The following is a 19,566-nucleotide window of genomic DNA, read 5'->3' on the forward strand; positions in this document are numbered from 1 at the left end:
GGTATTGTCCTTGGAACACTAGTTTAATTGCAAACCACAGTGTTTCAATTCTTTTTCTCCCCACTCTCTTTTAACTGCCATGGCTAGATCTTCAGCTACTCCTGACACCAAAAATGTCAATTGCCATTGGTATCCACTGAAGACACCAGGGCAACTGCTTTGTTCTGATGACAGTCACTGGTGCTGCTGCTGCCACCACTGACAATATATATGGAACAACAAGTCGACTGAAGCAGCCAATCATTGATGACCACAGCCAACCATGTTCCTGTCACCACCAATGTCATTGTAGCTATACCAACCTGCTGCTTGTCCAAGCAATGCCACCTTGTTATCACCCAAGCCAATGACCCTTCAGATCAGACTGCTGCTAGAGATTCAGTCATTGAGTCCTACTGTGCTATGCCCAGAATCAACTGTCCCTTCCAAACTTTTGCATCTTTCCTACCCTCAATTCTACCCATCCTCAATACTTATGTTGATATTTCTAAATTGTATGATAAATACACCTTAGGCTCAACATACAGTTAAAAGAGCAAACGGAGTAACAAAAATTGAATAAGAAAAACAATACTCAAAGTGGACGAGAATTTAGGACTAATGTTGGAGGTGCAAAAGATAAAATAAAAATAGTTTCAGATTACATAATATGATAAAGACAATATCTATCACCATGAATGTTTGTCTTGGAACTTAATTCCAATGCACATCATCCCTTTCGTGTTCAGTAGTTGGTTGGTAAGTAGTTAATACCTCTAGAGATTTTCCCTGCCATTCAAGAAAAATATACTTTAAATATTAAGTAAAAGTAATCCTATGTGCACATTCCACTACCTTTTTTTTTTTTTTTGAGCCTTATTTAATAAAAAGCTACCATTTTTTTTGGAACACACCAAAGCCCCGAGCTTACAGAGCGAAATAAATCTGCAGTTCATCTTCCCACAGATAATCATTTTGGAGTGACTCCATTAGATGTCTCCTAGATAAAGCAATCAACCTGGAAAGGAATGAGGAGCCCATATACTAAAAAGTGACATATAATTATTACCACACCTATTACGAGAATATACCAGCCAGAGCCCAATTACATCTTTGCAACATACAATGAAATACCTCTTAAACAGTTCTTCAACAAAGAAATAAACCTGTCATGGAAGAAAAATTTGCTGTACATCAAGGCTATGTATTGAGGAAGTAATATTGGTGTCAGGGTCATGCCGGCTGTAATTCAATGTGCAATTAAGGGAAATTAGAGGCAGCCCTCATTATATACATTTTACACTTTGTTTATTGTGCTACAAATTCTGTAGTGGAACCACTGACTTGTAGCAACAATAGCTCATTTAATGGAAAATGAGAATGTTAACAAAGGATGTTTGATGGCTGAGGAGCAGAGCACAGCAATTTACGATTCGTACCACATGTCCCTGCTCCAAAAGCACATCTCTGGATTGACTTGAGCAGGAAGTAGCCACAGGCAGGGCCAATGTGATTATATCTGAAATTATACTTGAGATTCAAAAGAATAGAAAAAAGACAGAAAACAAAACTACGTCGATGATATTTAGCCCAAAGAACAAATTTCCAATCAATCATTTCACAAAGAACTAAAAAGGAGGTGCACACAAATGGCTGAGAAGCCATGTTGGACTGAAACACATCAAGAAGAAAATGCTGGTCAATAAAGATCACTTTTGAAAGCTAATGGTCTCCTCAGGGAATATTCATTGAAAATTCTATAAATCTTAAATTCTGACATATTCAGTCTCAAAACCCCACAGTTCCTTCCAAGCATTATATCTACAAACTTCCACCATCCAATCACAGGCAAATAATAGAAAATAAAGGTATAAAAAGATGAATTATAAGGTAATAATGTGGTATGCAGATGACTGCCCTTGCTGGAAACCTCCAGCTTAGGGGGCAAAGAGAGGAGAGTGGTCTCATGGAATGTTGATTCATAAACTGGCCCCTGTTCATGGAGGTACTTAGATAGTAGGCTTGTCCTGGTCATCCACAAGATGGGTAGATCTCTAACCCTCCTCACCAGAATTTTAAACATTTATATAGAGGTCTTAACTGGGTTGTTAGTATACTATCCAGATGGTGTCAACAACACCTCACTCTCTCAAGGCTACAAACTTGGAACAGCTCCTACAGTGGGAACAATGAGCAGAACATCCATTCCAAGGGCGGGGGAGGCACTATTGAGCCTCCAATTGTCCCAGTCCAGATCACAGGTCAATTGGCCCTCACATCCTCTCAATGACCTCCTCCCAGAAAGAGTCAGGTAAGCTTTTAACTTGCCTCTTGGGTACTGGATCACTTTGTAGACCTCTGGCAGAAAGCAAGTGTTCAATTTCCAAAATTAGAAAGGATTCATGGCTTCCTATAACCTTATTTAGACTTTGGAGGAGAAATTCAGGTCTGGGGCAGTAGTAGCAGCAGAAAAATGAGAACACACTAGCTTTGGAAAGCCTCTTACGGGAAATAGAAGTCCAGGATTACTTTTGGATGAAGTCTCTGCATCTGAGAAGTTTGAGCTTCTGCAATCCCTGGCATCTTGACTGGTAATTCTCTCCAAATGAATCAGGCATATGCATATCTGATGCTAACTACCCATGTTATCAAACTACAGTTAACATTATTTTCTTTCAAGAAAAATTAAAATGACCCAATGACATTGAAATATCCCTTGCCCCTTTCACTTTAGAAACTCTTCCAAAAAAAAAAAAAAAGTGTGCCTGGAAGATGAGGTCAAATAAACCCTCACTCATGCTTAGCAACTGCACAGATGTGTGCTGGGTGGGAGAATGATAGGGAGGGCAAGGAAAGCTGCAAAGAAACAGTAAAGTGCCTAAATCTTTTGCCAGGATTCTCAAGGAGAGAAGGTTGTGTTTCTGAGCAATTAGAGGCATCCTCCGAAGTCAGAATACTGCCAAGCATGGGAAGAGGAGCTATTTAAAATTCTACTTTTCTTCCATGGGGAGAAAAGGAAAAGAGACGATCATCCTTAACCCTTCCCAGACTTCACAGAAATATTTCTGAAATAATGATTTTAAATTGTGTGTTCTCAGGCTTCTTTTATGTTCCTCTTCTAAAAGTAGGTTTGCATTGCTAGAAAATTTTTCCTGTTAGTACTTTGATATCCAGTCTTAAGCAGACCTTTGATTCATTGGACACTATTGGGGAGGGTGCCTAAAATTACTGAAAGGACTGAGTTTGGGAATTTAGCTTCACCTCCTACCTCCTCTCTTTGGGTAAATGACTTGGTAAATATTTTCTATCAACATCATTTTGAAGTCTTTCTCCCAATTATCCCTCACAGTGGATCTGGCTTATTGCCTGGCTCTGCCTTAAATCCTGGTTCCATCACTTTTAAGCTGTACGTCCTTAGCCAAGTTATTTAATCTTTCTGTACCTCAGTTTCTTCATAATAATAACGTCCTTTACCTTATGGGCTTGCTGAGAAGAATAAATTACTTAAAATATGTAAATTACTTGGAACTGTGCCTGGTACATTGAAAGTACTCATTACCTATTAACTATTATTTGGAGAACAGGGAAATGTGTGGTTAATTCTATCTTGATTCATCAGGAGAGATTTTAGCAATGAAGTGCCAACAGAATTATGTCTGGGACATCAAATCAAAAGAATGCCTAACAAAGAAGATGGGAAAGTGTATACGTGGCATAGTGAATTGCAAGGGCAAATGTATGGAGGCTTAATCAGCAGAGCATATTGAGAAAGTCAGAAGAATTCCAAAGAAAAAAATGAATGGCTTCCAGTCCCTCAACCTTACCTAAATTCTGACCTCTTTTCTCAAACTTTTAACTTAGGAAGATGTGGCAGATGGTATTTTCCAAAGATGACCACAACAATATCTACCAGCCTACATGCTCATCTTACAATGTAAACTTAACATTCTCCTCATCAGGTGATAGGGTCTATGTCTATGTTGAACCTGGATAGAACTTTGTTTTTCCCTCAACCAATAAAATAGGACAGGAGGGTATATCAAGAATGCCATGCCCCTGGGACGCCTGGGTGGCTCAGTCATTAAGCATCTGTCTTCGGCTCAGGTCGTGATCCCAGGACCCTGGGATCGAGCCCCGCATTGGGCTCCCTGCTCAGCCAGGAGCCTGCTTCTCCCCCTCCCACTCCCCCCCGCTTGTGTTCCCTCTCTAGCTGTCTCTCTCTCTGTGTCAAATAAATAAATAAAATCTTAAAAAAAAAAAAAAAAGAATGCCATGCCCTCTTACTGTCTTCGAACACTTGCTCTTGGAAAATAGCTGCCATGCTGTAAGGGAGCCCAATTAGTCCATGCAGAGAGACTATAGGGAGAGGAAACCACGGGGAGGTGCTCCAGCCAACATCTCAGCTGACAGCCAGCATCAACCTTTAAAGATAAAAGTAGGGGCGCCTGGGTGGCTCAATCAGTTGAGTGTCCATCTCTTGGTTTTGGCTCAGGTCATGATCTCAGGGTTGTGGGATCAAGCCCTGTTGGGTTCCACTCTCAGCACAGAGTCTGCTTGAAAGATTCTCTCTTTCCTTCCCCCTTCCCCTCTCCCCCTCTCCCCAATCATGCTCTCTCTCTCTCTCAAATAAATAAAATCTTTTTAAAAAATAAAAAGATAAAAGTAAAGATGCTTCCAGATAGTTCTAGCCTCCATCTATTACACCACTTCTGGTCTTCAGATTTTTCCAGCTGAGGTGCCAGACATAATGGAGCAGAGACAAACCATCCCTGCTTTGTACTGTCCTAATTCCTGCCCCACAGAATCTGTGAGCAAAATAAAATAGTTGTCTTATTCCACTAAGTTTTATGGTGGCTTATTACTCAGCAATAGTAGCTAGGACATTCCTTCTTTTCTTTCTGTGGGGACAGATGCTGCTTGCCATCTCACCAGTCAAGGTTACCACTCCCATTTTGAGGAGTCAGCTCTACCCAGAGCCACAGGAGAAGCCAACAAAGGCAGGCATCATGAACATTCCCAGAATAAGAGGCTTATCCAGGTATTAACATGAGGAGAGCAGGCCTAAGGTGAGGATAGGGAAAGGAAGAAGGAAAGGGCTATGCAGTCAATCTTTGATGTCTTTCCCTCTGTCTCCTTCTCCCTGTATTTCACTGTCTTACCTTTATACTGATTTTTCTACCATTTTATTATCAATTTCAACAACTATTCTGTCAACATGTTATCTTTAAAAAAATATTTTGAAAACATCCCTTTTGTGGATTGTGCTTCCACCTAGAAACACACCAGCTTGGTGTTCATACCCAGGGTGCCCTTAGAGCCTCACCCAGTGGACTGAAATAATGAGGAAAGTCACAGATGTAACTGCTCATTATGTGCCACTGCCACTGAGAACAATACAGCTGTGAATAGGTGCCCAGCAGGTATTTGTTGACTGAATAAATGCTAATAAACCACTGCTCTTTTCGAACTGATGCTCTCTTTGCCCCTTCTCACCCGAGCTTCTAACTGGCCCTGAACAGAAGCTCAGACGGAAGCACAGAGAAGTGAGGAAGACTGTGGAGAGTTTCAAAGCTTCGCCCAGCCACAGTTTGGAGGAGATCCCCATTTGGTGTAATCTGATGCTTCCAGAGAAAACATCAGTGTTCTGGAGAAGACTGAGCCGTTGGGAGCAGGGATCTGGTTCAGTCTCAGCTGTCTTCTGGGAGAGCCCTTCGTGCTCCATCACAGCCGGAGTGCAGCTGCCAGCCAGAGAACTGGTTTCCCGCCGGAGTCTAGATTTGGAAATCCCCGTAAGTCACAGCTGTGCCCACCAGCTGGCCCTAGCCAACCTTTGCCCATGACAGGGAAGGCAGTTTGACTTCTGGTAGAAACCTGCAGACTCAACAGAGACAAGAGCTTGTCTGTTTAGCTGTAGCGTATCAACAGTGCTTGCAAGACTATTTGAGGTGTGTTTGCATAAGGGTCCTTGATTCTCAGCCAGACTGCATAATTTGTGGAAACTTGGAGTATGACTAACAGTCCTGAAACCCTTCTCTCTCTCATCACCACTGCTGGCGTGAGAAGGTTAAGAAGGCAGCATTGGCTCAGCACTGTTCCTGTCACTATAAAAACAGCCAGAGTCCCTGCCCTCTAAGTACTTACACTATTCTCTTAAAAAGCTCTTTGCATTGACTGATAAACTTTTGTGGACACAGCAGGAAAGGACAGGAGAGTTCAATCAACATTCTTTTATGTGTTATAAATAAAGATGCGATTATCCCCTGAGGGGTAGGAGAAATAGCAATATTGGTAATAACCTATTAATTGTGGTATTCTTTCTGAACTCTTGTGAGAGGAGGATGGTACAGCTGAGATCTGTGTATAAGAAGAACTGGTGGTTCATATGTAATTGATCTAAAAGGAGAGTGACCATCCATCCCAATTTGCCCACGACTATTCCTATATTAGCACTGAAAGTCCCAAACACCAGGACCCCTCTGTCCCAGCCAAATCAAGACACTTGGTTACTCTAAGAGTTGGAAGGCTGCTCTGGGGGAAAAAAAAAACAATGGGTGCCTTAAGAGCCTGTTAATGGAAGAATCTAAAATTTCTGCCCATTTCTATTAAAAGACAAAATTTTCTAAAAAACTAGACATTAACATCTGAATACAGATTACTTTATCAAATCAGCACACTTTGTCAATCGAAGAAATATTCAAATATTTACTGGGCACCTATTGCAATCCAAACCCAGGATGAGTTACTAGGGATATTGTGATAAATAAGCCATGATGCCCAACCTTAAAGAGCTTAACAGGCAAGGAAGACAAGTAAATGGGCATTGACAGCAGAACATGATAGCTCCATACTCTCTTACATGCTGTGATACCAGGACACACAAGAGGGCAGCTACCCGATCTTGGGGGCAGAGGAGGTATCTGGATGGAGGTGACATCTGAGCTCTGAAGTTTACCAGGAATTACTGAGGTAAAAGTAGAAGTAAGGGAGGGATATTCCATGGAGAGGAAACTGTAGGAACAATGGCCTCAAGGGAAAAGAGATCTTTGTTTTTCTATCATATGAATCACAAAGGAATAGGACAAAAGAAAGAGGGTTTTCTTGGTCTGGGATAGATTAGGGAAAGGATTACTTCTCAGTTTTGTCTAGGGTTAGGCTTTTTTGTTATTTTTTAAATTAGATGTTAAACACACTGATTATGAGTCCTTGCTTTTCACAGAGAAAAGGGTCAAATCTGGTGAAAGCGAGGGCGAGAGAGAAGAAAGAAAGCACTTGCCAATCTGCTTTCAAATTTCCTTATGTTTGTCCTGGTGATTTGGGAACACAAACCCAGGCAGCAACTCATCACTGCCAAAAACCCTTCCCTCTTCTCCACCTACTTCCTTAGCATTTGGGACTAGTCTCAGGTTAGATCTCAAGTTATGTCTCTAAGGAATGAATACAGACCTTGTTTTTGTTTTGTTTATCAGAGCCTTGACATTTCTTGTGGAATTATTTTCCCCACCAGAAATCACAGTATAATGGCATAATAAAGGTAAAATGACATAATAAGATCAATAATCAAAATTAGAACAAATACCCAAAATAGCAAAAACTAAAAAGGAAAACCTTCCTTAATATTTTTTATTAAAAGTAACCCGTTTATGGGGCGCCTGGGTGGCTCAGTCGTTAAGCTTCTGCCTTCGGCTCAGGTCATGATCCCAGGGTCCTGGGATGGAGCCCCGCCATCGGGCTCCCTGCTCCGCGGGAGGCCTGCTTCTCCCTCTCCAGCTCCCCCTGCTTGTGTTCCCTCTCTCACTGTCTCTCTCTCTGTCAAATAAATAAAATCTTAAAAATAAATAAATAAATAAATAAATAAAAATAAAAGTAACCTGCTTTGATGAAAAACTCAAACAGTTAAGATAACAAATTAAATACTACATGCCTCATCCCTCTATCCCTGCTGCCCTCAACCACTCCAGAGGTACCTACCTTTGACAATTCTCTATACATCTTTTCAGATATTTTCTATACATATACAGGCAAAGATGGATGGGTGGATGGATGGACAGATAGATTTTTTTTAATGTCATTATACTGATTATGTTTTTAGATTATACACTTTCTTCACTTAGCTTATTCCTGACATTTTTTCTAAGTTAGATGTATCAGTCAGGTTTTGTTACAGTAGTGTTATATAACAAACGTCCTCAAAATCTGAGTGGCTTGCTATAAATATTTATTCATTGCTCATGCTACATGATAGTTACAGATCAGCTGTAGTTGCAAGGGCTTTGCTTGACTTAGCTGGGCTCACTTGGCTCTTCCCCAATAAGCTCTGTTCAACTCACTTTCTCATTTTGGAATCTAAGCTGATAAAGTAGCCACTATGTAACATTATGCTTATGTGATAAAGAGTTGGAGCAAAAGGGCTTCAGCCAAGATAGGCAGTCACATTTTAGAATGTGGCAAATATCATACCCATTCACATCTCAGGGGTAAGACATATTATATGGCAAGTATGAAGCCAATGAAACAATGAAGCATAGCTAGGATGAAAAGGAATTGAATGACTATAAAGAAACAATGCCATCCACCATTCTTCTGAATGTCTGCATAGTATTCTTGTGAGAGAAATACAGATTGTACGTTTATTTTTATTTTTGCAATCTGTGTTGCAATATACCCTAAAAATACATATTTTTAAATACTTGTGGAAACATATCTATAGGTAGAATTACTGGGACAAGTGATATGTACATTTCGTTTTTGTTTTGGACTCTCCTAAGCTGACTTCCAAAACTGTGGTGTATCCAATTTCTACTATCCCAAGGTGAATGAGACTACATTTCCTCAAACCTTCCCCAAACTCTTTGCATTATCCAACTTTTAATTCCAAAGGTAAAACATTGATATTTTTAATTGCCTTTCTTTTGTTAATGATGCAGTATTTTTAAGTGTCCTAAATTTGGAGATAATTCCATCACAGCCCGAGATGTCAGATTAGCCCAGATCTCTTGGAAAATACCTTAACTATATTAACACCAACTTGCCCTGCCCACTACCCTCACCCTGTTTCTTTGGCTTTATTCTGGAGGAAAATAGGGCAAGTCAGCTTGCTCTAAAACAGGGATGGTAATAGGTTTTCAACTAGAGAACCAAGTCCTATCATTCAATTGTGGCTATGTTTAGTGTCATGATGAAAAAGACTGTGAATTGAGAAGAGACTCAGCAGGGAAGAGGGGTATGATCCATTAGTGATGTCTGCCATGAACTTGGGAATGGCAGGTGGCAACCCGTCTAGCCTTTGTTTGCTATTCCTGCCTCTGAAACCACTAGAACTCTGCCAGCATTTTAATCTCCTCTTCTACCATTTCATTTGTCTCAAGTCACACAAGGTAAGTACTGAGCAACTACTTCATAAAAAGATTACCTGGGCTCTTTCCCATCCTATACTACTCATCTGGATCATAAGAAACTTTTCAGAAAATGTCACAGGCAGTGATTTTGAAAAGAAGGCCAGCAAATATTTTGGTAATGTTCTGGTGTGGGCTTTGTTTGGCATTTTTATCTTTGCTGAGCTAAGTGGCTTAGGCTTTTAAAGATACTTCTACCACCAGAGTAGTATTATTTTGATAACCCACTTCCTGGTGATGTTTGAAAGATAGTTAATTATTGTGGGGGATTCAAATACAGTGTCAAAGTAAATCATAAAGGATTCTTTGGTCGAGCTCAAGGTTAAAGACAACCACATTTCCCAACAACAGAGCAACATAATTGTTCCTTTTCCCACAGATAACCATGGTCTTCCTGTCAGCCTCCAGGAATCCCATTCCCTTTCCCCCAGTGTAACTGGACTCCCTGCCACAGAGAAACAACACTCTCCTCCTCAGCTGCACCACAGGGCAACCAGTCATTGCTACATGGGCCAATCTCCCAGCGCTCCAGTAACCACAGAAACCACACAGAGCTTGGACCGAGCACGTGATTATGGACACAATCATCATTTTTAACACAGATGAAATCACTCAATCTTCTCTCTGGTGAAAATAAAATATTGAAATACAACATTGGAAACAAATACCCTTCCTCTCAACGGAGAAATGCGTGCTGCAAAGACAAGACACCATTCTAGGTTCCTGAGTAAAGGAAGCAAAGACCAATGAACAAATTCCAGAAAAACCATTAAAAGCCAGACCGAAGGTAAAAGGGAGGTGATTGGCTGCAGGAGGTGATTGTCTGCAGGTATGTTCTCCCAGAAGAGAGAAAGACTGAGTCACTTCAGTTGCAAAAGGGTGGGAACCCCACGGAAGAGAAACAGTGAATTCGAAAGCACTGAAAAATAACTAAGCAAAGAAAAGCGTGGCTTTAAAGTGACATTTTTTTCTTCTGGTGTCTGAACAGTAATCTTTTAAGGAGAATAGCAAGAGCCCCTTCCCAACAGACTTTTAAGCTTCAGCTGTGAAAAGGCTATTCTTGGCTCACCAGCTCTGCTGATTTATTCTCACCTTGAGGCAGCTCTGTAACCTTGCTTTCTGCCTCAGCTTCCCAGTCAGCCAAGTGGGACATCCTACTTGCAATCTGCTTCATTTGCCAGGATGTCACGAAGATTAATTAACAACATTAATACACTAAACGTTCTTTGGGATGGTCAGGGAGAAAGTGTGATTATGATCATTATTGCTATGGATTACTAGGTAGAATATTGTCAGAACTATTCAAAATGAGATGGCTGCAGGGACTATATTTGGAAGTAGGAAAGCAGGCCAAATGGTGATCTTTGAATGGTTTCAAGTGCCCCTGGCCCAAAAATACTTCTATATTCTAGCCCAGGGATTTAAAATGGCCACGAATATGCACGTAGAGTGGAAAGTGTAATGGGTTTGGAGTAAGAAAACCTACATTCCATTCTATATTCACCACTTATTAGCTGTGTGATCTTGTACAAACTAATTAATTGTCCTGAGTCTCAGTTTCTTCATCTGTAGAATAGGCATATTGATACCCCCAATGTTTATATGCCTCACAGTGTGCCTGAAAAGTCTAATTGAAATGTATTTCTGAAAACTGGGCTGACTATACAAAGATAAAATATAATCTCTGAGAAAAAAATGCATTATAGGCTATAAGTTGGTTTGGGAGACAATCCACCAACATAAGTACATCGAAGACAGACAATCTTTGACTCTAGAGAAGGAGCAGAAGGTTTGATATGGTTTTCAAACCGACGGTCTCCATTAGCCAGGGATCTATTTGGGGTGCCTGGATGCCAGTGAGACACCAAATAGGGAGATACCAAATAGCAACTCCATCTTTTACTCTTTCCAGTGTGAAGCCTCCTTACATGGATGGAGGGCAAATTTATAATGCCTTAAAATCTTCCTATCTTAAAATGTTAGGCCTGGAAAGGAATTGGAGATCATGCTAGTTCAATTCCTTTATTTCATAAAACAGAAAACTTAGCCTCAACCTTGCCCTGAAAACTCTTTCTTCCTAATACTTAGACGAGGGTTATTTCCATTATACATCATCCCCAATATGCAACTAGTTATTAAATGCTGTGGGTGCAGTGACATTGAGTTATTACTCATCCCCACATCTTGCATTCCAATCCCACTACCACCATCCAGGTCCAAATCCCTAACATTATAGGTTTGGACTAGTACAACAGTCTCATATCCTATCTTCCTCTAATTTCTTTTCTGACCCCTAGTCTTCTCTAAATATTGCTCTCAGATGAACCTTCTAAAAATGTCCACTGAATAATGCCTCCTCTGCTTAAAACCCCGTAATGGTTATTGTGTACAAGAGAAGAGCAACAGCAGTATCTGCCTGCCCTATCTGAGTTACAGAATACTCACTGTTCCTGAGGGGGTGACACTGTGTGCCATCGCCCCTAGTGCTCAAGTTCTAGAAAGGGATTGACAAAAATGATAAATGCACCACTTCCCTGGGTTTGCTGTTCATCTTAAAAAGAAATCCAATTACAGTTTGCAATTGCATTTTGGTGAAACATAATGAGCTCTCTTTGGAGTTGCCTTATTCAGATCAAATTACTTCTTGGTAATTTAAAGCACATTACATTTCCCAGATACCTCTCAATGCACCCACAGTGTTCGAGGCTCTGTGTAACTATTACACAAACATTGGCGACTCAACTCTGGCTGAGTTCATAACCAAAGGACCACTTCGCGGTTACCCACAGACAGGTCACTTCTCGTTTCCCTCCTGTGGAAAGGTCAAAGGTCATGTAATTCTTCAGGAACAACTTACTTCTCAGGGCCTAAAAATGGCAAATTAGGGAGATCGTTCCTCTAAAAAACATTACTGCAGAAACATCGAGACACTTGTGTATGATCAACATTATCAGTCAATCAAATTTCTTGGTCAATTACTCTCATATATTGACGTAAATGACACAGAGTCATCTAATGACTAACCAAAATGACAGACTCTGAAAACATCGACCAAAACTCCCAAGGATGACATTTTATAAAGCATTTTTATTTCCAAAAAAAGATGTGTGATCAAAAGTTATGTCAGTAAGAGAGAAGAAGTAGAACTAAAACTTTATAATGGTATATTGTCCGTTGATTTCTTCAAGAAAGTTCAGTGCATACAACGTCAATAGATCTGAGTATCATTAAAATTTTCTCCACTAATTTTGACAGGCCGGAAAGGTCATCTAAGAGTTTTTAAAGTGCAGCACAACCTGATTTTTCTGCAGTATTATTGAGCCAGGAGTCTCATAAAGCTACGTTTTCTCATATGGTTAGAACAATAGCCTTTAAGATCTTTTGTTCTTGACATTTTCATCTTTATTTCAGAGATTGTGTGCCATTGGACTATATCAACTCTTATATTTATCTTCTGATGACTTCTCTGCTACTTTTAAGCAAGAGGTTTAAGGGATCTTTGGAAAATGGAGTCAACTTCTCCTTAACTGCTAGAATCACATTTATACCATTTCTGATAGATAATCACCAAACAATGCTTGGATATTTTCAGTGATAGGTTTGGATATTTTCAGTCCATTGTCCATTGTTGGACAATGGTCCTTTTATTAGAAGATCCTTTTGACTTCTAATTAAATTTATGCTCTTTCTGTCTACAGAAAAGAAAGCAAACTTAAGTTAGAAGTACACAAATTTGGAAAGTCACAATTAGGTGATTCTCAGCAACAGAAAAAAAAAGATTGCTTTCTAAATGTTGAATTACAAAATAAGAACTATCGGTCAGAACATATATATATGTAGAGAAGCTTGATGCGGGCAGGATGGCTTTCAGGCCAACAGAACTTTGAGGTAATATCTTTGAATGTATTATCATAGCTTTGAGATTGTGTAAATCTTGGCTTTGGGGATGGAGAAAGGGAGACAGTTGGCCAATTATGAAAACAAACAAAAAAGGAAATCATCAAGGCCAATATTGGTGGTGTCCAGCCAAGTACTGTCCAGGGAGAACACAGCCTTGGCTATTGGACTTAGAGTATTCTAGTCTGTAGAGTAACATAATTCCAATATGTAGCTGGATAGAAACAGTGGATTTTAAGTGGATTTCACTTCAATTTATTCATGATGAAATAGAGGCCTAGATTTAATATAATTTGATGATATATGACATCTGTATTCCCTTGTTCCCCCAGCCCAGAACCACAACTTACACCCATCCTCATGTCACCTTTGAATAGCTTCAGGTTTTAGGTTAGAAGTTATTTTCTCCTGGAAGGCCTTCTCCAACATACCTAATCTAAATTTGATAACTTTCCTATATGTTTCTATAGCAGCCTGCTAATAAAACTCTTTTTATCATAGCCCTTCTTATCTAGTATATTATTATCTGCTTCTTGGTATTTCAATATCTCCTTAAGATTCCTAATATCAGGGTCCAGGCCTTTCTTTTGTCTCCTATATCCTGAGAACCTAGCACAGTGTCTATCACATTATAGATTGCTAAATAAAAAGTGTTGAATTGATGAATACAGTTTGACTACAGAAAGGGAATGTGTTGATCAGACCAATGTTAATCATTCTGCTTGTGGGTCTGCCTTAGATTCCAAAGTGATGTACTTGGTGCAAGTTTTCTTAGACTTGGTCATCCCTAGGTCACTGACCAGAGTTAGACTCTCTTTGGCCTTTTAAGAAGATTTGATTCAATTTGCCTTTTCCTTAGATGGTGCCATTTTTATGCAGTTTAAACTTCTTTCTAACTTCTTTAATCGACTCCTACATATACCAGAAGTCCAGTCCATATTTGTATCAACTTTATAATCTCCATGATAAACAACTTGAGTCTTCTATATTCTATTTACAAACTTTACAGAAGAAGCTCCTTGGGGGGGGCAGGGGCAAGTTTATTAAATTGATCATCCAAATTATAAATACCAAAGGAACTGTTTTAAGGACCTTCAAAGTACATGCCAAAGACTTAACTGCATTTGCTGTTTATGTAACCTGTTAGAGAAGAATATGAATGAAAGAGCGGAGAGATACCCTCCCACATTACCCTTATAAAAGAGGATGATAACTTCTTAAAATGGATGGCAGAAAGAATGCAAATAGAAAGCAGTAAAACGTACCCACTGGTACTGACTGGAGAAGTGAATGGTCAGAGTCAGGAGAGAAGAAGAATATAAGATTGAAGGAAAAGTAAGTGGGGAGAGCACACCGAGTCTCCTCTTGGAGATTAATTTCAAACCTCCAGATGAAGTAGGACTACCCTGTACTGACAGCTAGGAAGAATTTAAAGGTTCAGACTTTGGGGAAGAACACAGCTAGTTCCCCAAAGGGAAGTGACTCATCAAGGTGGTTGGTCAGTTTCTTCCATGGGACTCAGACCTGAAAAAGCAATTGCATAGGTTCGTGGTCTTGAAACGTATATCCAAGATGTGGCAGAAATTCTGACAAGGCTCTTCAAGCCCACAGATTGCTACCCACTTTTGATGAATGTGGAACAAATGACAAACCTGGGGAAAATCATTCAAATGTGTCTCTAAAAATTCAACAGTTCTGATTAGAAATCTGAAGGTTAGAAAACTCCAGTGATTTTCTCCCTTTTTCTCCCTTCTTCTAGTTCTAGGACTACGGAAAGGGAAGAAAACTTCAGCTTTCATGCTACACAAGAGCAAGGAAAATGACCATTTTTTTTTTTAGCACTAAGCAAAAAAATCCACGGAGCCTAGTACTGAACCTGGAACATAAGTACTTTTTTTGATTGAGAATATGGAGGTGCACTTGGGTGGCTCAGTCGGTTAAGGATCCAACTCTTGGTTTCAGCTTAGGTCATGATCTCAGGGTCATGAAAGACTGAGCCCTGCATTAGGCTCTGTGCTCAGCAGGGAGTCTCCTGGAGAGTCTTTCTCCCTCTCCCGCTGTTCCCCCCCCCCATCACTCCCTGACCTCTTGCTTGCTCTCTCTCTCTCTTAAATAAATAAATAAATAAATAAATAAATAAATAATTTAAAAAAAAATCTTAAAAAAAGAAAGACTATGGAAAATGAATGGATGGCTACATAGATTATATAAAAGAGGAGTTTGTTTTCTGATTTAACTATTGTTAAAGTCATTAAAATAGAAGGGTGGAATGCATATGGGGTAGAAATTGCAATTTAAGATAACAGTGAAGACCATATAAAAAGCCCTTCATTCATCTAATAAGTTTTAATCAAGAATCCGTAAAGAATTGCACTCCAAAACACTAACAAAACTCACAGGTGTGGGCGCCTGGGTGGCTCAGATGGTTAAGCGTCTGCCTTCGGCTCAGGTCATGATCCCAGGGTCCTGGGATCGAGTCCCGCATCAGGCTCCCTGCTCCTTGGGAGCCTGCTTCTCCCTCTGCCTCTCTCTCTCTCTCTCTGTCTCTCATGAATAAATAAATAAAATCTTAAAAAAAAAAAAACTCACAGGTGCAATCTCACAACTACTATTAACATTCAAGTAATCATGAAAAATGGAAGGGGCTTCAGAAGTTCAGAAATGGGAAAATACTATTCAGAGTTTTATTTATTTATTTTTATTTAAATTTTTTTGGTTAACATACAGGGCAATATCGGTTTCTGGAGAATTCAGTGATTCATCACTTACATACAATACCCAGTGACTGTTTTAGAAGGAGGGAAAGGAGGATGCCGGGAATGACAAACTGAGAAGTTTGATGCCAATCCATAACCAAATTAGCAATTATTTAGTTTGTAGGCATTTAGAAAAGATGGTAGTAATTATGAGGACCCATCAGTAATGACCTCCAAATGATTCTAAAATTAACTTGAAAGAATATGAGTACAATTATTAAGGAATATTCTTAAAAGAAAAACTATGAGGGAAAATTAAACTTACAAGATCTGTTTTAAATCTTATTTTAAGCAATAATAATAAAACTCATATGGTAATATTTCAAAATTAGGAAATTTAATCCATGGAACACAATAATTTAATATATGATTTAAAAATAGTGCAAAAAAAATGAAAGAAGGAAACATCAAATAATATATGGGGTTAAGATAATAGTCTGAGGGAAAACAATGTAGATGTGCCAGTAAAATTAAAGAATCTTAAGTGCTTTCATTTAATCAAGCAATCTGGGAAAAAAACCAGATTAAACATTTATACCATTAAGGAGACATGGTCCCTTTGGAGGATTTGAAGCAATAAAACATATTGTTATTTTTTTATTTTTTTTAAAGATTTTATTTATTTATTTGACAGAGAGAGAATGAGAGAGAGAGCACATGAGAGGGGGGAGGGTCCGAGGGAGAAGCAGACTCCCTGCCGAGCAGGGAGCCCGATGCGGGACTCGATCCAGGGACTCCAGGATCATGACCTGAGCCGAAGGCAGTCGCTTAACCAACTGAGCCACCCAGGCGCCCAAAACATATTTTTATATAATAAACATTTATTAAGCAACTAGTCTGTGCCAGGCACTACTGTAGGTCCTGGGAAGTCGGTACACAGCATATAGACACAGGGCGGACAGAACCCGCGCCTTCAAGGAACCTACATTCCAGGGAGAGGAGTCAGCCACCAAGCAGGTAAACAGATTCGGACAGAAAGCACTTCTGGAGAGTGATAACATGACAGAAAGCCATTATAAAATGTATACACAATGCAAAAGAAACATAACTAAAAAGAAAATATTTGCATCAACAGTGATAGAAAGGAATGTTTCCTTCATGATCTCAGAATGCAACATGTATCTTTAGAAACTACCCATAGGACTGCAGTGGCCAAACGATCAAGTATCAAATAAACAAAATTTACACAAGAGAAAATACAAATAGGAAACAAATGTCTGGAAAAATGTTCAAATGAACTTGTAATCAAGAAATGCAAATTTAAGCAACTTTTTAACATCTGCTAAGTTTAAGAAAACGCTTGAAAAAAGTAAAAACCAGACTTACAGGAAGGATGACAACATAAACACAGTCTCCACTCCCCCCGCCCCCCGGGGAAGTCACTGAAATAACCAAAAAGGAAAGATACAGGGGTGAACATAAAGTCACCCTCTGCGACCCCGGGAATGGTGCCAGCAACATATGAACCACAAAGTGGGAAATTCCTGCCAGCTTCAGTCCCAACAGTGGAGAGAAGTAACTACCTTTTCTCAAAGGCAGCTAGAGGAAGGAAGGGGATGGGGAATTAGGGCAAGGCCCTCGAACAGGTTAAGAGCTGATGGAAGAAAGCCACACTTGGAGTCAATCTCTCCATAGCTAGGGATGTACCTAGACCTACTGGCAAGAAAAGGCAGAGAAATCATCATGCCACCCCTGGTCGTTTGCTCATATTTGGAAAGTCATAATGGCACTAGTAAGGTGAACATGGTGAATATGGGCTTGAAGGGGGAAATTCTGCTGATTTGAAGGGGTAAGATCTAAAAGCAAAGGCATACCATGGGAGAGATAAGGGTTAATCAAATATGAATAACAAGGAAAGGCAGGAGTTTGGGAGGATAGAGTTGCAGCCACATCTAGCAGAAAGCCTACGGGTCAAAGAGTTTTCTCTTAACTGGGTTATTTTTCATAGTGTTCCTTTGCCCTAAGCCCGAAGCTCCCCAAGGGACTGATACTCCCCCAGCTCAGTGAAGCCTCCGAGTCTGCGGTAGTTTCAACAGAGAACACTTATGCAAAATACTCAGGTTTTCAATATTGATGGATCATGGGGCCTTTCTTAGGAAATACAGACTTACCCGTTTTTAGGATGTGGCCTCACCCAGCCCTCTACTTACTTTCTATGGGGAAAAGCCAGGTCACACCCAAATAACCATAGAAGGCAGCTTACCTATGCATTATTTAGGGACAGCAGGTCCGGATAAAATATTCCCCATTCAAAGATGAGAAAGGAGAAAGCCACCAGTGCGAATCTAAAAAACATCACAAAGTAACGTAGGAAGCATCTAAGCATGCAGTTTCTAGAATCGGAATCCCAGTTCTACCATTTAGTAGCTATGCAACCTTGATGCTTAACCTTTCTACGCTTCATTTATAAAATAAGGGTAATCATTGTGAAGAAGATGAAGATCATGAAGATTAAATGAGATACGTATGTAAAATACTTCCAAAATGTTTGGCACATGGTACCCATTAGGCATTATTATCCTCACTAAATTATTATGACTTTGCAAAATAAATATTGGATGCATCCTTATTGCTTTTTACCAAGTGTTCTGGTTGCTCTCTCAGGTACGTGAACTTCCCATCTCCTTTAGAGTTAGGCAGGGTGGTGTGACTTGTTTGATCATTCAAATGTGAGTAGAAGTCAATTCTATCCCTTCTGGGAGGCAATTTTAAGAGTTAGTACATGAGGGGCGCCTAGGTGGCTCAGTCGGTTAAGTGTCTGCCTTCAGCTCAGGTCATGATCAGGAGTCCTGGGATCGAGCTCCACGTTGGGCTCCCTGCTCAGTGGGAGCCTGCTTCTCCCTCTGCCTGCCACTCCCCCCGCTCATGCTCTCTTTCTCCGTCTCCCTCTCAAATAAATAAATAAAATCTTAAAAAAAAAAAAGAGCTCATGAATTTGCCAAGCTCTTTCTCCCTCTCACAGGAGCGAGCCCCAGCCAATTGCTATAACATGAGTGAAAAATAAATTAGAACAATAAATCTATTGTTCTAAAAAGAAGTTGAGGGTTTTTTTAATTACTGTAGCACAACCTAGCCTATTATACAGAAGTATAAGGTAAATGAGGAGGATGGTTTTCGAAACTTTACCTCTAAAAAAAAAAGCAAAAAGAAAGAAAATAAGTATTGTTTTATACACTTAGAGACCATAAAGATTAAAAAGGCCTATTGAAACAACAGTTAAAACATGAAATGACAAGGTATCTGCTTGTAGACTAAATGTTTGTGTCCCCCCAAAATCTATATGTTAAAATCCTAAGCCCCAGGTGATGGTGTTTGAAGATGGGGCCTTTGGGACCTGATTAGGCCCTGCCCTGATGAGTGGGATTGGTGCCCATATAAAAAGAGATCTCACCTTTCTGCCTTGTGGTTAGAGCAAGAAGACGGCTCTCCTGAACCAGAAAACAGGCTGTCACCAGACAGAGAATCTGCTAATGCCTTGATCTTGAACTTTCCAGTCTCCAGAACTGTGAGAAATAAATGTTTGTTACTTAAGCAGTTTGTCC

Source organism: Mirounga leonina, unplaced genomic scaffold (genome assembly GCF_011800145.1).
Source record: "Mirounga leonina isolate KUSES-001 unplaced genomic scaffold, KU_Mleo_1.0 Mir_165, whole genome shotgun sequence".
In the NCBI taxonomy this organism is placed as follows: domain Eukaryota; kingdom Metazoa; phylum Chordata; class Mammalia; order Carnivora; family Phocidae; genus Mirounga; species Mirounga leonina.